This window comes from Lactuca virosa, chromosome 1 (genome assembly GCF_052849685.1).
Source record: "Lactuca virosa cultivar CGN04683 chromosome 1, Lactuca_virosa_CGN04683_v6, whole genome shotgun sequence".
Classification (NCBI taxonomy): domain Eukaryota; kingdom Viridiplantae; phylum Streptophyta; class Magnoliopsida; order Asterales; family Asteraceae; genus Lactuca; species Lactuca virosa.
The window spans coordinates 215,911,952-215,929,255 of record NC_136426.1 but is presented as its reverse complement, the minus strand read 5'-3'; the positions used below and the strand labels follow the sequence as shown (position 1 = coordinate 215,929,255).

General features: G+C 39.8%; 1 protein-coding gene across 1 annotated transcript in view; it reads right to left on the bottom strand.

Moving 5' to 3' along the window:
* LOC145127341 (uncharacterized) overlaps positions 1–920 on the bottom strand; it is a 36,039-nt gene extending 35,119 nt beyond the window's left edge. The window contains exon 1 of the mRNA XM_079062558.1: positions 692–920. The gene's annotated coding sequence lies outside the window, so the exon portion shown is untranslated. The remainder of the gene's footprint in view (positions 1–691) is intronic.
* Positions 921–17,304: the final 16,384 nt, after the last annotated feature.

Here is a 17,304-nt window from a genome sequence, read left to right as displayed (position 1 = left end):
GAACATTAAAGATGACAGATCCATTTATTTTTCCTGCTTTAATTCCAATCACAACTATGAAGCAATCTTAGATAAAACATATGCAGAAGAGATACCATCACACGAGAAAGTAACCAGGAGACTACAACTGCGTTAACCCTATCCCAATTAACACAGGTCTGGTAGTTAGTTGATCCAGACAATTTAAAATTAACTATTGCAATACTACCAATATCATTAGCATGCAAAGACAAGTGATCATCAAGATCGACAATTCTAGAACCAATCATTTTAATACCAGAATCTGATGGAATAGATCCAGTCATCAGAAATAAGCAAACAGCACAGATATGATGAAACAAAAAATAGATCACAAGATGCAGATGTACAAATCCACAGATCTATAGCAGATCGTGTAGGTCTATACAGATCAATGACGAACTAAAGAAAAACAGGTGCAAATTCTTATCAGATCTAAAGAGATCAGATCAGAATCAGATAAGGATGTCAAGAATAACACAGCTACACAGATCTATAGAGGATCGTATAGGACTGTATCAATCAGTAACAACCAAACCAACAAACGCAGAGAAAAACACAGATCTTAAAAATATTGTTTACAGATCTGGTGAAAAAACCAAGCTGATCTAGAAATTAATCTAAGATCTGATAAGAAAAAACGGAATCGAAGAAGGAACAAGAAAATGTGTACCTCACCGAGTAAGAAACCCTCCGAAACCCTAGATCGTCAATCAGGACGACAAAACCATAACGATGCTTCGATGAACACGGACCTTCAGCGATCGCCAGAAAATACGACGAATCAGAAACAGAACCTTCGTCGGAGCTCACACAGATCAGTGTCTCTGATGCTGAAGAACTTAAAAAATGTGTACAGTTCTCTTAGTAATAAAGAATCAATACACAAATACTATTAGACAGGTATGGTGCTCGTTATGCTGACGTGGAACGCCTTAACCGCGAGGTAACAGGGGAACGCCGCCCCCTTTTCGTTATGCTGACGTGGAACGCCTTAACGGCGTGGTAACTGGGGAACACCGTCCCCCTTCTCGTTTTTGCTCGTTAAGGGCGAAGCTCGTTGGGGTAACCGGAAAAAACGAGTTATTTTCAAACATTTTCTTTGACCAACCGTTGTCAAACGGCTTTTTTTTAAATGGTAACTATTTAAAAAAAAACATTTATCCTATAAGTACATAACATTTTATAAAAAATTTCACACAATTTCTCTTATTCTCTCTACATAATTTCGATTATGTTCAAAAAAATATATATATGGACCTTTTCGACTCGTCCGACCTTTTCGACTCGTCCGATGATTCAGATGACGATATTTTCTTCAGGATGATGTATCCTTATTACACTACCGACCTGCTACAACCAGACACAACCCGCTACTAACAAGACGTGCGATGTTAAACATAAATAACAAGGAAGGACACGAACATCTATATCGCGATTACTTTACGGATAATTGTGTATACGGGTCGAAGGGCTTCAAATGAAGACTTCGTTTAAGTAGGAATGTGTTCCTACGGATCGCCAACGCCTTGGAAAGCCGATATCGCTTCTTTACTATACTTTTATACAAAATAAATACAAATGTACTACATGTTTCTTTAATTTTACAACAAATATAATTTTAAAATGTAGTTAATTTATGTTTTGGTATGAATTTTTTGAATTGAGATATGATGTGTCACACCCCCAAACCAAGGATGACGGAAACGTCCGGGGGTGGAGGACTTCATGTATAGTATCACAACAACGAGTATAATAGTGCTCAAACTAAATACAACCATTATAAATATAATTGAAAAGGTTACACCATAGTATATGTTTACATGCTTCAAAATCAATTACATTATGATGACAAAATGATATGTTTGACGATTTAACGTCCCATCCTCAAAATGCTATGATTTTCCTGTTTCACTGCTTTCCTGAGAATACAAATAGTTTTGAAAAGTGTCAACAATTAAGTTGGTGAGTTCATAAGAGTTTTGTTTGAGGAAGAAACCGTTTTCCTTGTAAAAAGCGACAGAGTATGTTTCCAGAAAATCCAATATTTTCTTTGTTAAGTGTGAAATGAATGCTCCTATGTTATGCGATAATGAACCCTAGAAAAACCCGTAGATTCCTTCTATAATCACTCAGTGTATATAAGTTATATAAAATTTAAGTTAAATAAACCGTTGAATATAATGGGTCTGCCCTAGGTCCACAACCAAACAAGGAACAGGAAGTATGGCGGGCCCACCAATTCTAAGTCGATTGTGACTAGATTCTTATATAACTCTAGTATATACACTTAGCAATTATAGCTGAAGCCTAACAATTCTAGATGAAATGTAGTTTTAATAGAAATATGTTTCCAAAGAAAATCCAATATTTTCCTTATAAAAGTCATGTAGTCCTAAATCCCAGGACCGAGAATATGTGTGTGTTTTGTACTTATAATGTTCCTAATAGTAATGTGTTTCCAAAGAAAATCCAATATTTTCCTTATAAAAGCTATGTAGTCATAAATCCCAGGACCGAGAATATGTGTGTGTTTTGTACTTATAATGTTCCTAATAGTAATGTGTTTCCAAAGAAAATCCAATATTTTCCTTATAAAAGTTATGTAGTCCTAAATCCCAGGACCGAGAATATGTGTGTGTTTTGTACTTATAACGTATTTGTAGTTTTAAATAGATAAAACCCCTTTTCAAAGTAAAATTTTCCTGTAAACTTGAAAGATTGTTAACTCCCTATGTGAGTCGCTATAACCATACTATAACATAGATGCCTGCTGCGACGTTCTTCAGACGTCGGAACGTTAATGACTTTTGTCACACGTAGACCTGCAGGTCCTGCTGTGTGACAACCCGAAAATTTCATCTAAGTACTATTATTCAAATCAATTAAAGTTAGACTCGTTTTATCATTTTCTAGCTTTGTTTTGAGTTATTTGGGTGTTCTAAACCTAGTAGATGCAAGTTAGAAGTTTGGATTTGTGTTCCGCAAGTTCACCATACGCAAAAAGTGGCCAAACACTCCCACATTAGGAGTGTACGGCCGCACACTTGGGTGTGTGGTCGCACACACCCATCCCAGCCGCACACTCCCACCTATATATTCAACACTTAGTCATTTTGAACACTTTTTCCACTTCTTCAAGGCTAGAACTCGTTTTCTCTCAAGTATCATCCAACTTTTCTCTTCAATCTTAAATCGAGTAAGTGATTCATCCTTTGATTAGCTAATACATGACCTTAACTAGCCTTTCCCTTTGATTTGATCCATGAAAACACCTATTTGGTGTTAGATCTCCAAGAACACCAAGAACACACACTACTTTTGGGGCTTTTAACTACACTTTTAAGCCTCTAATTCGGGTATACACTTGCAATAGCTTGTTATAAGCTAAGGACCCTTGAATTTATGCATGAAAAACGCCATTTCATATGATCTTCAAGTGTGTATGGTCGCACACACCATGTGTACGACCGCACACACCATGTGTAGCCGTACACACCCTTTTAAGGTCCCAAAATAGCACCAAACTCCCTTTCCGGCTAAGCAAGGGTCAAAACACCTTCCCTAGAACATTCTTAACGCTTGGAAACACGTTTTGGCACACTTCATAGTGAGTGTGCGGCCGCACACACACTCTTGGCCGCACACTCTGGCCGCACACACACAAAACCCATGGTTTTGTGGCCTTACACTCCAATATAGGGCCATACACCCCTTAGGTGCAACTCTAGGTGTTTGTAACACTTAATGCTAAGTGTTTCTATGTCCTTAAGGCTTGTCCCTATCACCATTAGTGGATATATACATTAAATGTATTCATATATGTGTAATTATATGTTAAATAGGATTCGTTTGTGCTCAAGACTCCAATTGACACCCAACAATCCTATATTGATCTTTCATTCGAGTTACTCACTGCAGGTGAGTTCATACCCCTTAATCAACCTTTTAAATGATTTTAAATGCTTTTATGGGGGGGGGGGAATACAAGTTGAACTATTATAGTTATTATATCAATCACATGTGATTAATGACTACCAAACAAGTGGATTTCTTACTTTTCAAACTATGTTATCAATCAAACTACTTCAAACTGTTTTACAAACTCTTTTACATGTTAAATACTTTCATTAAACTCTTTTAAACTTATACTTTGTCAAATGTGTATCTATATAGATATAGTTATATAAGTAGGATTGAAAGGACTTAGGACTGATAGCTCACCTTGCTTCCTGTTCCTTGTTTGGTTGTGGACTTAGGGTATCGGTTATTTGTCCGAAGGTCGTTTGAATGTTAGTTATATATTATGTATATGTGTATAGATATAAAAGTTCCTTCATTCAGTTCAATACCTTTGGGTAGCAAAGGCATACAAACATGTTCATACATACAAACAACATTACTAATAAACTATAATAGGTATAGTTTAGGAAGTTACTAATACTATTACTAGAACAGTGAAACATACAATGAGTCAGTCCATACATGAGTCAATACATTCTATGATGAGAAACAAACATAACATACAGATAGAGAATACTATGATGAGAAACAAACATAACATACAGATAGAGAATACTATAACGAGAAACAAACGATAACATACAGAGAGAACATACATACATACTAGACAGAGAGAACATACAATACAGCTAGTACATACAATACATATACAAGAACATTACAACAATTATGTGAGCCACGTAACGGGGCATGACATCACCTGTCATGGCTCGTTTTGTATCCAGAATCTCCTTAAGTGGAGAGCGTTGAGTTTGTATATAGATCTATACTGGATTGACTATCCTACACCTTGCTGCTCACTACAGTGGGACTTGCAAGTCTACGGGTGCCAAATGTCATTTCTTCCGACGTCTTTCATCGTCGTGTTTATAGTCGGTAGTATGGTATAGGCATATCACATGTTACTTTAATTAACAATTGGATTAAGGTAGTTAGTACAGTAGTAGTTACCTAATACAACACTACAGTACTATTTTATTTCCCCATTGCATTCACCTTGTGATCTTCACACAATGAACGGTAATGTAAAACTTTATTTTTGGTTAATGATAGTCATACTTGGGAAAATACACACTTTTACAAGAAACAAACATACAGGACACTTGATGCCTTGGTAGAAGGCTACGTTTAGTAGAAAATATAGGATTTTCTAGGAAGTACAAACATTTACAAACTTATACATCAAGTACTTACAAACACTTTCATACAAACAATGACACTAAAATACTTATGATCTCACCAACTTTAAAGCTGATAAACTCTTTCAAAATAACTTGTATTCTCAGGTCACCAGTAGTCAGGTACCGGTGCCAGGTTTTGAGAAGATGGAGCCCGTTCAAGACTCATCTTTTATTTTGATTTATATTTTTGGTGTCTATTAAACTTCATAGAACACACTTGTATTAAAATTATATTATTAATGCAATGGATGATGTTGTTGCTTGTTTACTACTATGCATTGTTGTGATACTGCACATGACGTCCTCCACCCCCGAACGTTTCCGCCGTTCCGGTTTTAGGGTGTGACAGATTGGTATCAGAGCATTGTTTATAGTGAATCGAGTATATCAACCCATAAAAGATATACAAACTATAAACAAAACGAGATTAAAATACTCTGACCAAGAGTTTATACTTTTAAATAATAAAATATTTAACCAAGTATACATACATGCATTCATACTAAAATCAGTGTCACTAGGACAGAACAAAAGTATTGCGATTGTTGGACAACACAATCAGACTTAGAGACATATAGTCAACCCTGGGAAGATATAGCCTGATCAACTTATTATCCAAGTAGTGACTAGCATGTGCCTAAGGGTGGTTGTGAGGTTGCAACAAGTCTAAAAACTTACCAACAATACTACAATGAAAACATTAGAACAGAACATAAACTTAAAATACTATAGGAGTATTTTGTGTTACTATAATTACTTATCTGAGAATTAAAGGTTTTTATTAGTAGGTCAATAATTGCTAAGTGGATACGCTAAGGTTATATGTGACTAGGATGTCATAGACTTAGAAACTGTGATCTTTGCTTTTCTTCCTGTTCCTTGTTTGGTTGTGGATTTGGAGTTAGGATCACTTATTCAAAGGTCTATCCTGTTTTGCTTTCGTATAACTGGTATGCATTAAGCAAGTATTGAAGTAACTAATAAAGATCATCTTATAATTATCTAGTTAGTTCGTCTATTAATTATTTCTTCACCCCTTTTCTCGCGTAGATATCATGGTTGGATTCCATCTTCCCGGAGACCCGTACTATCCCAACAACGGCAATGCAGGATGGCTGGGAGAAGAGCCAGAAGATGATCACCCAATCCCTTTGGATGATCACCAAGCTGAAGGCTTTTCTGATGGTTCTGACTCAGAGCCAGAAGTCAACAACCTACCCCCAGTAGCTCAAAACCCAAACCCAAATCCTAACCCTCGTCCAGCATTTCAAGGCCCCACACCTCTGTGGGCAGCAAACTTGAACAGATGGAGTCACGAGCAAGGTCAGCCGTTACCTTACAACGGAGACCGAAGCTTCTATGACTTGAGCGAGGGAGGCTCAGCGGACAGAATCTTGACTATTCTAGTCTGCAGGGTTGCTCGTACTGATGAGCAGGGTAGAGCGGCTATCCATCAAATCTTGCAAGTTGATGCTGACACGGGAGTCAACATCGTCCGCATTCGTCAGCTGGAGTCTGCTCGTGAAAGGACTCAGAACCAGAATACAGCTCTGCAGAGAGAACTTGCTGAAACCCAAGCCGAAGTCCTGGAACTTCGAGCTCGGCAAGTAAGATCCGAAAGGCGCATGAGGGACATATAACGCCTTCTGTCGGAATCAAGAACTCACTCTAGTAGTTCTCGTCGCAGATAGAGTCTCTTCAACTTTCTCTTTTGGATATAACTTAGTTTATGTAAAAACTTTGGTTTAATTTCCTATCGTTGTGATAACTTTGGATCTGTTAGGTCTTGATTGGGTCGTAGTTCTGTCAAAATTTTCCCATCTTGGTTTGATGTAAGACCTACTTCTAGGTCATTTTTCCCGAACTTGTTGCATCTGTAATACCAGTATTATTGACAGATATCTAATCTCATGGAAATTATTATCCAAATGCCTTCATCTTTTAGTACTAGATCTGCATTCAATCATACTATTTAATTGTGCTGTTGGACTATGGAGAGTTAGTCCATGAGTCATTCTCATCAAATTCTCCCTATTAAATTATTATCAATATTATCATCTTTGTAAACTTACAGTTAAAAGATGCCTCCACGCCGATCAATGAGACGCAATCCTCCGGTAACTTCAACACCATCTACTCCTCAAATCGATACGACAGCTCTAAATGCTGCAGTAGCTGCGGCTGTGGCAACAGCCATGGCTCAATATCATTCTTCAAGTGCCACCGGAGGTGGAACGCCTGTTCATTCTACTCACGGTGAAGCCCCCGTGTGCTCGAGAGAGTGCTCCTACAAGGACTTCACCAACTGCAAGCCACTGTCCTTTAAAGGGACTGGCAGAGTCATTGCCCTCTCGCAATGGTTCGAAAAGACGGAGTCGATCTTCGAGATCTGCTCATGCCCGGAAGGAAGCAAAGTCAAATTTGCTGCGTGCACATTCGAGGCAAAAGCCCTGACATGGTGGAATAGCCATGTCAAGTCACTATCTCTTATAGTGGCAAATGTCATGGGCTGGGAAGCTCTGAGAGAGCTGATGATTGAAGAATACTGCCCGAGGGGCGAAATCCAGAAACTGGAGCAAGAACTGTGGAGCCTAACCATGAAAGGCTCTGATATAGTGACCTATACCGCCAGATTCTGCGAGCTGGTGGCCCTCTGTCCCAACATGGTTCATACAGAGGGAAAGAAAATCGAGAGATACATCTGGGGGCTGGTGCCTCCATTTCAAGGGAATGTCCTGGCTTCAAACCCCACTACATTCGATAGTGCCAAGCGGTTGGCACAACGACTTATTGACCATGGGGTCCCTACCCCGTCAACAACAACAACTCTGGCCATCTCAGAACCCTCCAAAACCGTTGATTCCAAGCGGAAGTTTTGGGATGACAAGAAGAAGAATAAGGCTGCCAAGAAGCAATAGATCGTGGCAGTTCATGCTGCAATAGCACCTGCCACTGCTGCTCCGGTCAAACAGTACGCTGGAAGTTTGCCTAAGAGCAACAAATGCAACTTCCACCACATCGGAGCCTGCCGGGAAATGCAGTGTTCAAACTGCAACAAGAAGGGGCACACTGCCCGTTTCCTGCAAAGCTCCGGCGAGGCCAATCAACCAAGTCCTCGGTGCAGGAGTGGGCCAAGCTTGCTACGGTTTTGGCGAGGTGGGCCACTACAAGAGGAACTGCCCGAAGGTAGGGAATGCCGGTGGAGTGGGAAGAGTTCTGGCTATAGGCCACGAGGAAGCGGTTGCCGACCCCACAATGGTCACTGATACGTTTCTCCTCGATAACTCTTATGCATGCATACTATTTGATAGTGGAGCGGAGAGGAGTTTCGTGAACCAAAAATTTGCTCATTTACTTAAGCAAAAATCACGAGCACTTAAAGAACCATTCACTGTAGAAATGGCTAATGGAAAGACAGAGAGCACTAGCAGTATATACATAGGATGTACCCTAACTCTAGATAGCCATTCATTTTCAATCGACCTCATGCCGGTCTCAATTAAAAGTTTCGACGTCATTATCGGCATGGATTGGTTGAGTCTTCATCATGCCGACATCATGTGTTACGAAAAGGCGGTTCGCCTTAATCTGCCGTCTGGCGAAACTCTAGTAATTTATGGCGACAAACCCGACACTAACCTTTGCCTCATCTCGAGTGTTCAAGCCCAGAAATTCTTGCGAAAGGAATGTCGCGCATTCCTTGCTCATGTGGTCGATGTGAGCCAAGAAACGAAAGACATTAAGAACATTCCAGTAGTACGCGACTTTCCCGATATCTTTCCAGAAGAACTCCCAGGATTACCTCCGCAACGTCAAGTCGAGTTTAGGATCGACTTAGTTCCAGGGGCTACCACGGTAGCCAAATCGCCCTATCGTCTAGCACCTGCAGAGATGCAAGAACTGTCCAGTCAACTTAACGAACTGCTCAGCAAGGACTTTATAAGACCAAGCTTCTCGCCATGGGGAGCTCCGGTCTTGTTCATCAAGAAGAAAGACGGATCGTTTCGCATGTGCATCGACTACAGGGAGCTCAACAAGCTAACCATAAAAAAAAATCGTTACCCTCTGCCTCGCATAGACGATTTATTTGATCAAATACAAGGGGCGAACTTCTTTTCGAAAATCGATCTAAGATCCGGGTATCACCAACTACGAGTGCTAGGGGAGGATGTTCCAAAGACAGCCTTCTGAACTCGTTATGGGCACTACGAATTCGTAGTGATGCCGTTCGGATTAACAAATGCGCCCGCAGTATTCATGGATTTAATGAATAGGGTGTGTCGTCCTTACTTGGATCAGTTCGTCATCGTCTTCATCGATGACATACTTATCTACTCTCGTAGTAAGGATGAGCATAGTCAACATCTGCGACTAGTCTTAGAAACACTACGTTCGGAGAAGCTCTATGCGAAGTTCTCGAAATGCGAATTTTGGATCCGAAGAGTCGAATTCTTAGGGCACGTGGTTAGCGAAGAAGGAATACATGTGGACCCTTCCAAAATCAAAGCCATTGAGAGCTGGTCAGCACCGAAGACGCCTACCGGAATTCGTCAATTTCTAGGCCTCGCTGGCTACTATCGCAGGTTCATTCAGAACTTCTCCCGAATTGCAAAACCTCTTACGACTTTGACCCAGAAGGACGTGGCCTTTGACTGGGAAGAGAAGCAGGAGAAAGCGTTCCAAACACTCAAGCAAGCCTTATGCACCGCACCGATACTATCCCTCCCAGAAGGAATAGAAGACTTCCTAGTCTATTGCGATGCATCCAACCAAGGGCTCGGATGTGTTCTGATGCAACGAGGGAAGGTCATCGCCTACGCCTCGAGACAGCTGAAGACACACGAGGTCAACTACACCACACACGATCTTGAGCTAGGAGCAGTTGTGTTTGCTCTGAAGATCTAGAGACACTACCTATACGGTACGAAGAGCACGATCTTTACAGACCACAAAAGCCTACAACATATATTCGACCAGAAGGGGCTCAACATGAGAAAACGACGGTGGGTTGAGCTACTCAGTGATTACGAATGTGAAATTCGATATCATCCGGGTAAAGCCAACGTAGTAGCTGACGCCCTAAGTCGGAAAGAATAGTCTGGTCGTAGAGTCAAATCATTGACTATGACTATCCATTCACACTTGTCCACGCAAATTAAGGAGGCTCAGCTCGACGCTTTGAAACCTGAAAATGTGGCGAGTGAATCCCTGAGAGGGATGGATAAGAACTTGGAAGTCAAAGGTGGCGGAGCCTTATATCTCATGGATCGGATCTGGACACCGAAACACGGTGGTTTCAGAGACTTGGTCATGACCGAAGCTCACAACACACGATATTCCGCCCACCCAGGTTCAGATAAGATGTATCTGGATCTTAAAAAGCTATACTGGTGGCCTAACATTAAAGCAGAGATTGCTACCTTCGTGAGTAAATGCCTTACTTGCGCTAAGGTCAAGGTTGAATACCAGAAACCCTCAGGTCTACTACAACAGCCAGAGATACTAGAATGGAAGTGGGAGCGGATCACTATGGACTTCATAACCAAGTTGCCCAAGACAACGGGTGGACTTGATACCATATGGGTCATCGTCGACAGATTGACCAAGTCCGCACACTTCCTGCCTATCAAAGAAACAGACAAGATGGAGAAGCTTACAAGAACCTACATACGGGAGATTGTACAACTGCACGGTGTTCCCATATCCATTATCTCGGACAGAGATAGTAGATTCAGTTCGAGGTTCTGGCAGTCGCTACAAAGTTCCCTAGGAACTAGGCTGGACATGAGTACAGCCTATCATCCACAGACCGACGGACAAAGTGAGAGGACTATCCAAACCTTGGAAGATATGTTGTGAGCCTGTGTGATCGACTTTGGGAAGGCATGGGATACTCATTTACCCCTTGTCGAATTTTCCTACAACAACAATTATCACACGAGCATAAAGGCTGCTCCATTCGAGGCCCTCTATGGACGAAAGTGCAGATCCCCTCTGTGCTGGGCTGAGGTGGGTGATACACAGTTAGCTAAAGGACGAGTTCCTGACAGCACTCTCACAGGTCCGGAAATCATTCGGGAAACGACAGAGAAGATCGTTCAGATTCGTGAACGATTGAAAGCCTCTAGAGACCGACAGAAAAGCTACGCAGACAAACGAAGGAAACCTTTGGAATTCCAGGTGGGAGACCACGTTCTTTTGAAGGTCTCACCCTGGAAGGGCTTGATACGTTTCGGAAAGCGTGGAAAGCTAAATCCAAGGTACATAGGGCCTTTCGAGATTCTCGCTAGAATCGGCCCTATAGCTTACAAACTTAACTTACCTCGCGAACTCAGTAACGTACATTCTACTTTCCACGTCTCGAACTTGAAAAAGTGTCTGTTCGACGAGACTCTTGTAATCCCACTCGACGAAATCGAGATCAACGAGAGCCTCAACTTCGTGGAAGAACCTGTAGAGATCATGGACCGAGAGGTCAAGCAAACGAAGCAAAGCCGTATCCCGATAGTGAAGGTTCGCTGGAACGCCAAGCGAGGACCTGAATTCACTTGGGAACGAGAGGATTAAATGAAACTAAAATATCCTCATCTTTTCGTTTAGTGTTTACATAGCTTATTTGTTAAATTCTAATTTCGGGACGAAATTCTCTCTAACGAGGGGATGATGTGACAACCCGAAATTTTCATCTAAGTACTATTATTTAAATCAATTAAAGTTAGACTCATTTTTATCATTTTCTAGCTTTGTTTTGATTCATTTGGGCGTTCTAAACCTAGTAGATGCAAGTTAGAAGTTTGGATTTGTGTTCCGCAAGTTCACCATACGCAAAAAGTGGCCAAACACTCCCACATTAGGAGTGTACGGCTGCACACACCCATCCCAGTCGCACACTCCCACCTATATATTCAACACTTAGTCATTTTGACCACTTTTTCCACTTCTTCAAGGCTAGAACTCGTTTTCTCTCAAGTATCATCCAACTTTTCTCTTCAATCTTCAATCGAGTAAGTGATTCATCCTTTGATTAGCTAATACATGACCTTAACTAGCCTTTCCCTTTGATTTGATCCATGAAAACACCTATTTGGTGTTAGATCTCCAAGAACACCAAGAACACCAAGAACACCAAGAACACCAAGAACACCAAGAACACACACTACTTTTGGGGCTTTTAACTACACTTTTAAGCCTCTAATTCGGGTATACACTTGCAATAGCTTGTTATAAGCTAAGGACCCTTGAATTTATGCATGAAAAACGCCATTTCATATGATCTTCAAGTGTGTACGGTCGCACACACCATGTGTACGACCGCACACACCATGTGTAGTCATACACACCCTTTTAAGGTCCCAAAATAGCACCAAACTCCCTTTCCGGCTAAGCAAGGGTCAAAACACCTTCCCTAGAACATTCTTAAGGCTTGGAAACACGTTTTGGCACACTTCATAGTGAGTGTGCGGCAGCACACACACACTTGGCCGCACACTCTGGCCGCACACACACAAAACCCATGGTTTTGTGGCCTTACACTCCAATATAGGGCCATACACCCCTTAGGTGCAACCCTAGGTGTTTGTAACACTTAATGCTAAGTGTTTCTATGTCCTTAAGGCTTGTCCCTATCACCATTAGTGGATATATACATTAAATGTATTCATATATGTGTAATTATATGTTAAATAGGATTCGTTTGTGCTCAAGACTCCAATTGACACCCAACAATCCTATATCGATCTTTCATTCGAGTTACTCACTGCAGGTGAGTTCATACCCCTTAGTCAACCTTTTAAAAGATTTTAAATGCTTTTATGGGGGGGGGATACAAGTTGAACTATTATAGTTATTATATCAATCACATGTGATTAATGACTACCAAACAAGTAGATTTCTTACTTTTCAAACTATGTTATCAATCAAACTACTTCAAACTGTTTTACAAACTCTTTTACATGTTAAATACTTTCATTAAACTCTTTTAAACTTATACTTTGTCAAATGTGTATCTATATAGATATAGTTATATAAGTAGGATTGAAAGGACTTAGGACTGATAGCTCACCTTGCTTCCTGTTCCTTGTTTGGTTGTGGACTTAGGGTATCGGTTATTTGTCCGAAGGTCGTTTGAATATTAGTTATATATTATGTATATGTGTATAGATATAAAAGTTCCTTCATTCAGTTCAATACCTTTGGGTAGCAAAGGCATACAAACATGTTCATACATACAAACAACATTACTAGTAACTATAATAGGTATAGTTTAGGAAGTTACTAATACTATTACTAGAACAGTGAAACATACAATGAGTCAGTCCATACATGATTCAATACATTCTATGATGAGAAACAAACATAACATACCGATAGAGAATACTATGATGAGAAACAAACATAACATACAGATAGAGAATACTATAACGAGAAACAAACGATAACATACATAGAGAACATACATACATACTAGACAGAGAGAACATACAATACAGCTAGTACATACAATACATATACAAGAACATTACAACAGTTATGTGAGCCATGTAACGGGGCATGGCATCACCTGTCATGGCTCGTTTTGTATCCAGAATCTCCTTAAGTGGAGAGCGTTGAGTTTGTGTATAACCATACTTGAAAGATTGTTAACTCCCTATGTGAGTCGCTATAACCATACTATAAACTTGAAAGATTGTTAACTCCCTATGTGAAAGATTGTTAAGTCCCTATGTGAGTCGCTATAACCATACTATAACATAGATGCCTGCTGCGACGTTCTTCAGACGTCGGAACGTTAATGACTTTTGTCACCCGTAGACCTGCAGGTCCTGCTGTAGCTAGCAGCGAGGTGTGGGGTGTCAATCCCAATATAGATTTATACACAGTTATCACGCTCTCCCTACAAGAGACTCTGGTTATAACTAATTTCAGGAATTTTAACCAGTACTCAAAGAGTACAATGAAGACGTGTCTCACAATTTACGTTAACTAGTTTACATATAGTTTGAGTATTAAACCCCTTCCGTGGTGGAAGTGAAATCACCTTTTATAAAAATGAATTAGTTATATGAATCCATAAACTATTACTATTATAGTTTATCAAGTACTATGTGAAAAACCCATTTGTTTTGAGAGTAAAAACCTTTTTCATGTAGTAAAAACCCATAAACTATGCTTATAGTAGTTTATTATATGTGTTTGAAATGAATGAAGAGTCCTTTTTATGAATGACTAAGTTTCAGTTTATGATGATAAACTAACAAGAAAATACATTCAATATTTAGAACTTATTGTTATACACTTTGCTCAACATACTACAAAGTGTTATGAAAGTTGTAAGTTGTTAACTAGTTTTTAACCTTTATGCACTGTTTTAATAAAATCATAGAAAAATCATACAAAGTCGAAATCTGAATCCGTAAATTCTGAGAGTTCACAAAATGTGTCTAGTTTATTCATAATTTTTATTATGATTTTTAGAAGTCCTTAACTTGTGTTAAATTGTTCATATTCACAGACTGGTCCGAGTTCATTTATGAAATGATAGGCAGTTTTGTAAATATCACCATAAATCATAGAAAAATCGTATGGAGATGTGCAAGTAGTGATTTTAAAGGTATGAACCTGAAATATTTTCATGTTAAACATTTTTGAAAGATATTAAGTTTAAGATAGTCAAAATAGTCTGTGAATAAGACTCAACTTTTCTGATGAAAGCTGTTGTTTGAGTTCATTTAAATGTTTGGTATTTTAACTTGTATTCCCCCCCTAAAACTTGAAGAAAACATGAAAATGTAGGGGTATGAACTCACCTTGAGTGATTTTAGAAGATGGATGGTGAAGAAAAGAAGTGTTCAACTCAAGAACACTTGGGAGATGCTTGAAGATTTGAAGATCTAACAACAAATATGACGATATTTATGTAAGCAATCCATGATTTGGATGAAGGATAGTAGAATATCTAAGTGTAGGAGGAAGATACTTACCGAATGTGGAGGAAAAACTCAAGAATCTCCTGGAGGAATCTCGAAAATTTGGAGAGAAGAGTGAGAGAGAAAAGTGTTTGCTCTTTGGTGAGAGAGTGAGTAAAGTGGAAGGAGAGAGAAGATTTTCAGCTTTTGATGAGCCTTTACAGCTGGAGGAGGGGTGTCAAAGGACCAATATTTGACTAGGTAGGGGGAATAGTGACTGAGGGTTGTACTATGAAGGTATGGGAGGGGTTGCTTGTGTCATACTCTAGACAAAGTCCATACTCTTTCAATAAAATATAACTTTATAGATTTTATTCTTGGACAAGGATTTTCCCCAAAATATAATTAAAAAAATGAATATTTAGGGTCTCTTATGTTAAAATACGAGTTTGGGTGAAAATCCCGCGTTAAAATCACGAAAAACGGGCTTAAAACGAAGTTTGGGTAAAAAACCGGGCAATATGGACCGAACCTACGAGGTTCGACTCTAAGAGAGTGAGAACCGAGAGAAGGGAAGGAAGGAACCGAGAGGAAGAGGAGGGGACCGAAGGTGCAAGGGGGAGGGACCGAAGGTCCGAGGTCTCGGTTTGGTCTGCTGAGCTTCGGTCCGAGAGGGTGTAGTTCGCTTCTGATAAGTTCGGTTCCTAAGAGGTTCGGCTCCTTAAGAGGTTTCAGCTCCTTAAGAGGATTCAGCTCCTTAAAGCTGTTTTTCGCGTAGACTTCCGTTTTCGAGCTGTTTTCGTCTAATTCGAGGGTCGGGATACCCCGAGTGATTATAAAAAGTTGAGAGAGATTTTGAGAGAGATTTGGGAGAGATTTCACACACTTGGAGAGATTTCTCATACAGAGAGAGATTTGGGAGAGATTTCAAATTCTTGGAGAGATTTGGGAGAGATTTCACATTCTTGGAGAGATTTCTCATATAGAGAGAGATCTAAGAGAGATTTCACATACTTGGAGAGATTTGGGAGAGATTTCACACACTTGGAGAGATTTCTCATACAGAGAGAGATCTGGGAGACATTTCACATACTTGGAGAGATTTGGGAGAGATTTCACATTCTTAGAGAGATTTCTCATACAGAGAGAGATCTGGGAGAGATTTCACATACTTGGAGAGATTTGGGAGAGGTTTCGTTTGCGACCTTTTTAAGTGTTTGGCTTTGTAACGCCATGTTTGTACATCTCGTTAAGTCTCGTTATGATTGTTATATGCCCCATAGGGTTAAGGAATAATGTTTTATCGAGTAGTTTCATCACTTGCCCGTATTAGGGTTTAGAATTTCCGAACACGTGAAAACTCTAAGTGATACTTTGTATTTGTACAATAAGAAACATAATGGAAACCCTAATATACAAGGGTTAGATGAGTTGACCGGATTGACTTGTTGACTTTAGTTGACTTTGACTTGGCCAAAATTGACGGTTGTCACATCATCCCCCCGTTAGAAAGAATTTCGTCCCGAAATTAGTGTTTTGACTGGGACTTCAAGAATTTGGAGGAAAGACGGGGGGACTTTTCGTAGTACAAGAAATTGATTATGGTGGGGACCAACCCGTCTGATATTAAATGATGACCTTGGAATTTATTATTGTAAATTGAGCTGAGTCGATTTAAAAGAAGTTATTGTTTTGGAATGATAGTGTATTCTATGTGTGCCTTTATGCTCCCCGCTTTATTCTTGATATTACTACCTCGAATATTTTATAATGTAGTTAGCAAGTTCCAACATTACTAATGCTTCAACAATTTGCGACGAAATTTGCATTATAAGTCCTACCAGATCTTTTATAATTGCTTGGTGTAAACTAGTTGTATATCATTAAGATTTCAAGGGCATTCGGATGAGTGACCCCGCCTTAAGCCCACAACCAAACAAGGAACAGGAAATGAGGCGGAATCACATATTCTAAGTCCATAGAATCTTAATGATATATGACCATAATGTTTACACTAGCCATCATAGATTCACTAGTAAAAACCCTGCGTTTTTATATAGATGATAAGACTTGTTCGGGTTTTGTCGTGTTCTCGAGATGCTTTCAGCCTTTCTCGAATTTGTACCAAGTCATAAGTGATAACTTCTCTTCGGAGCGTTGCATAGGGTCTGCTTTAG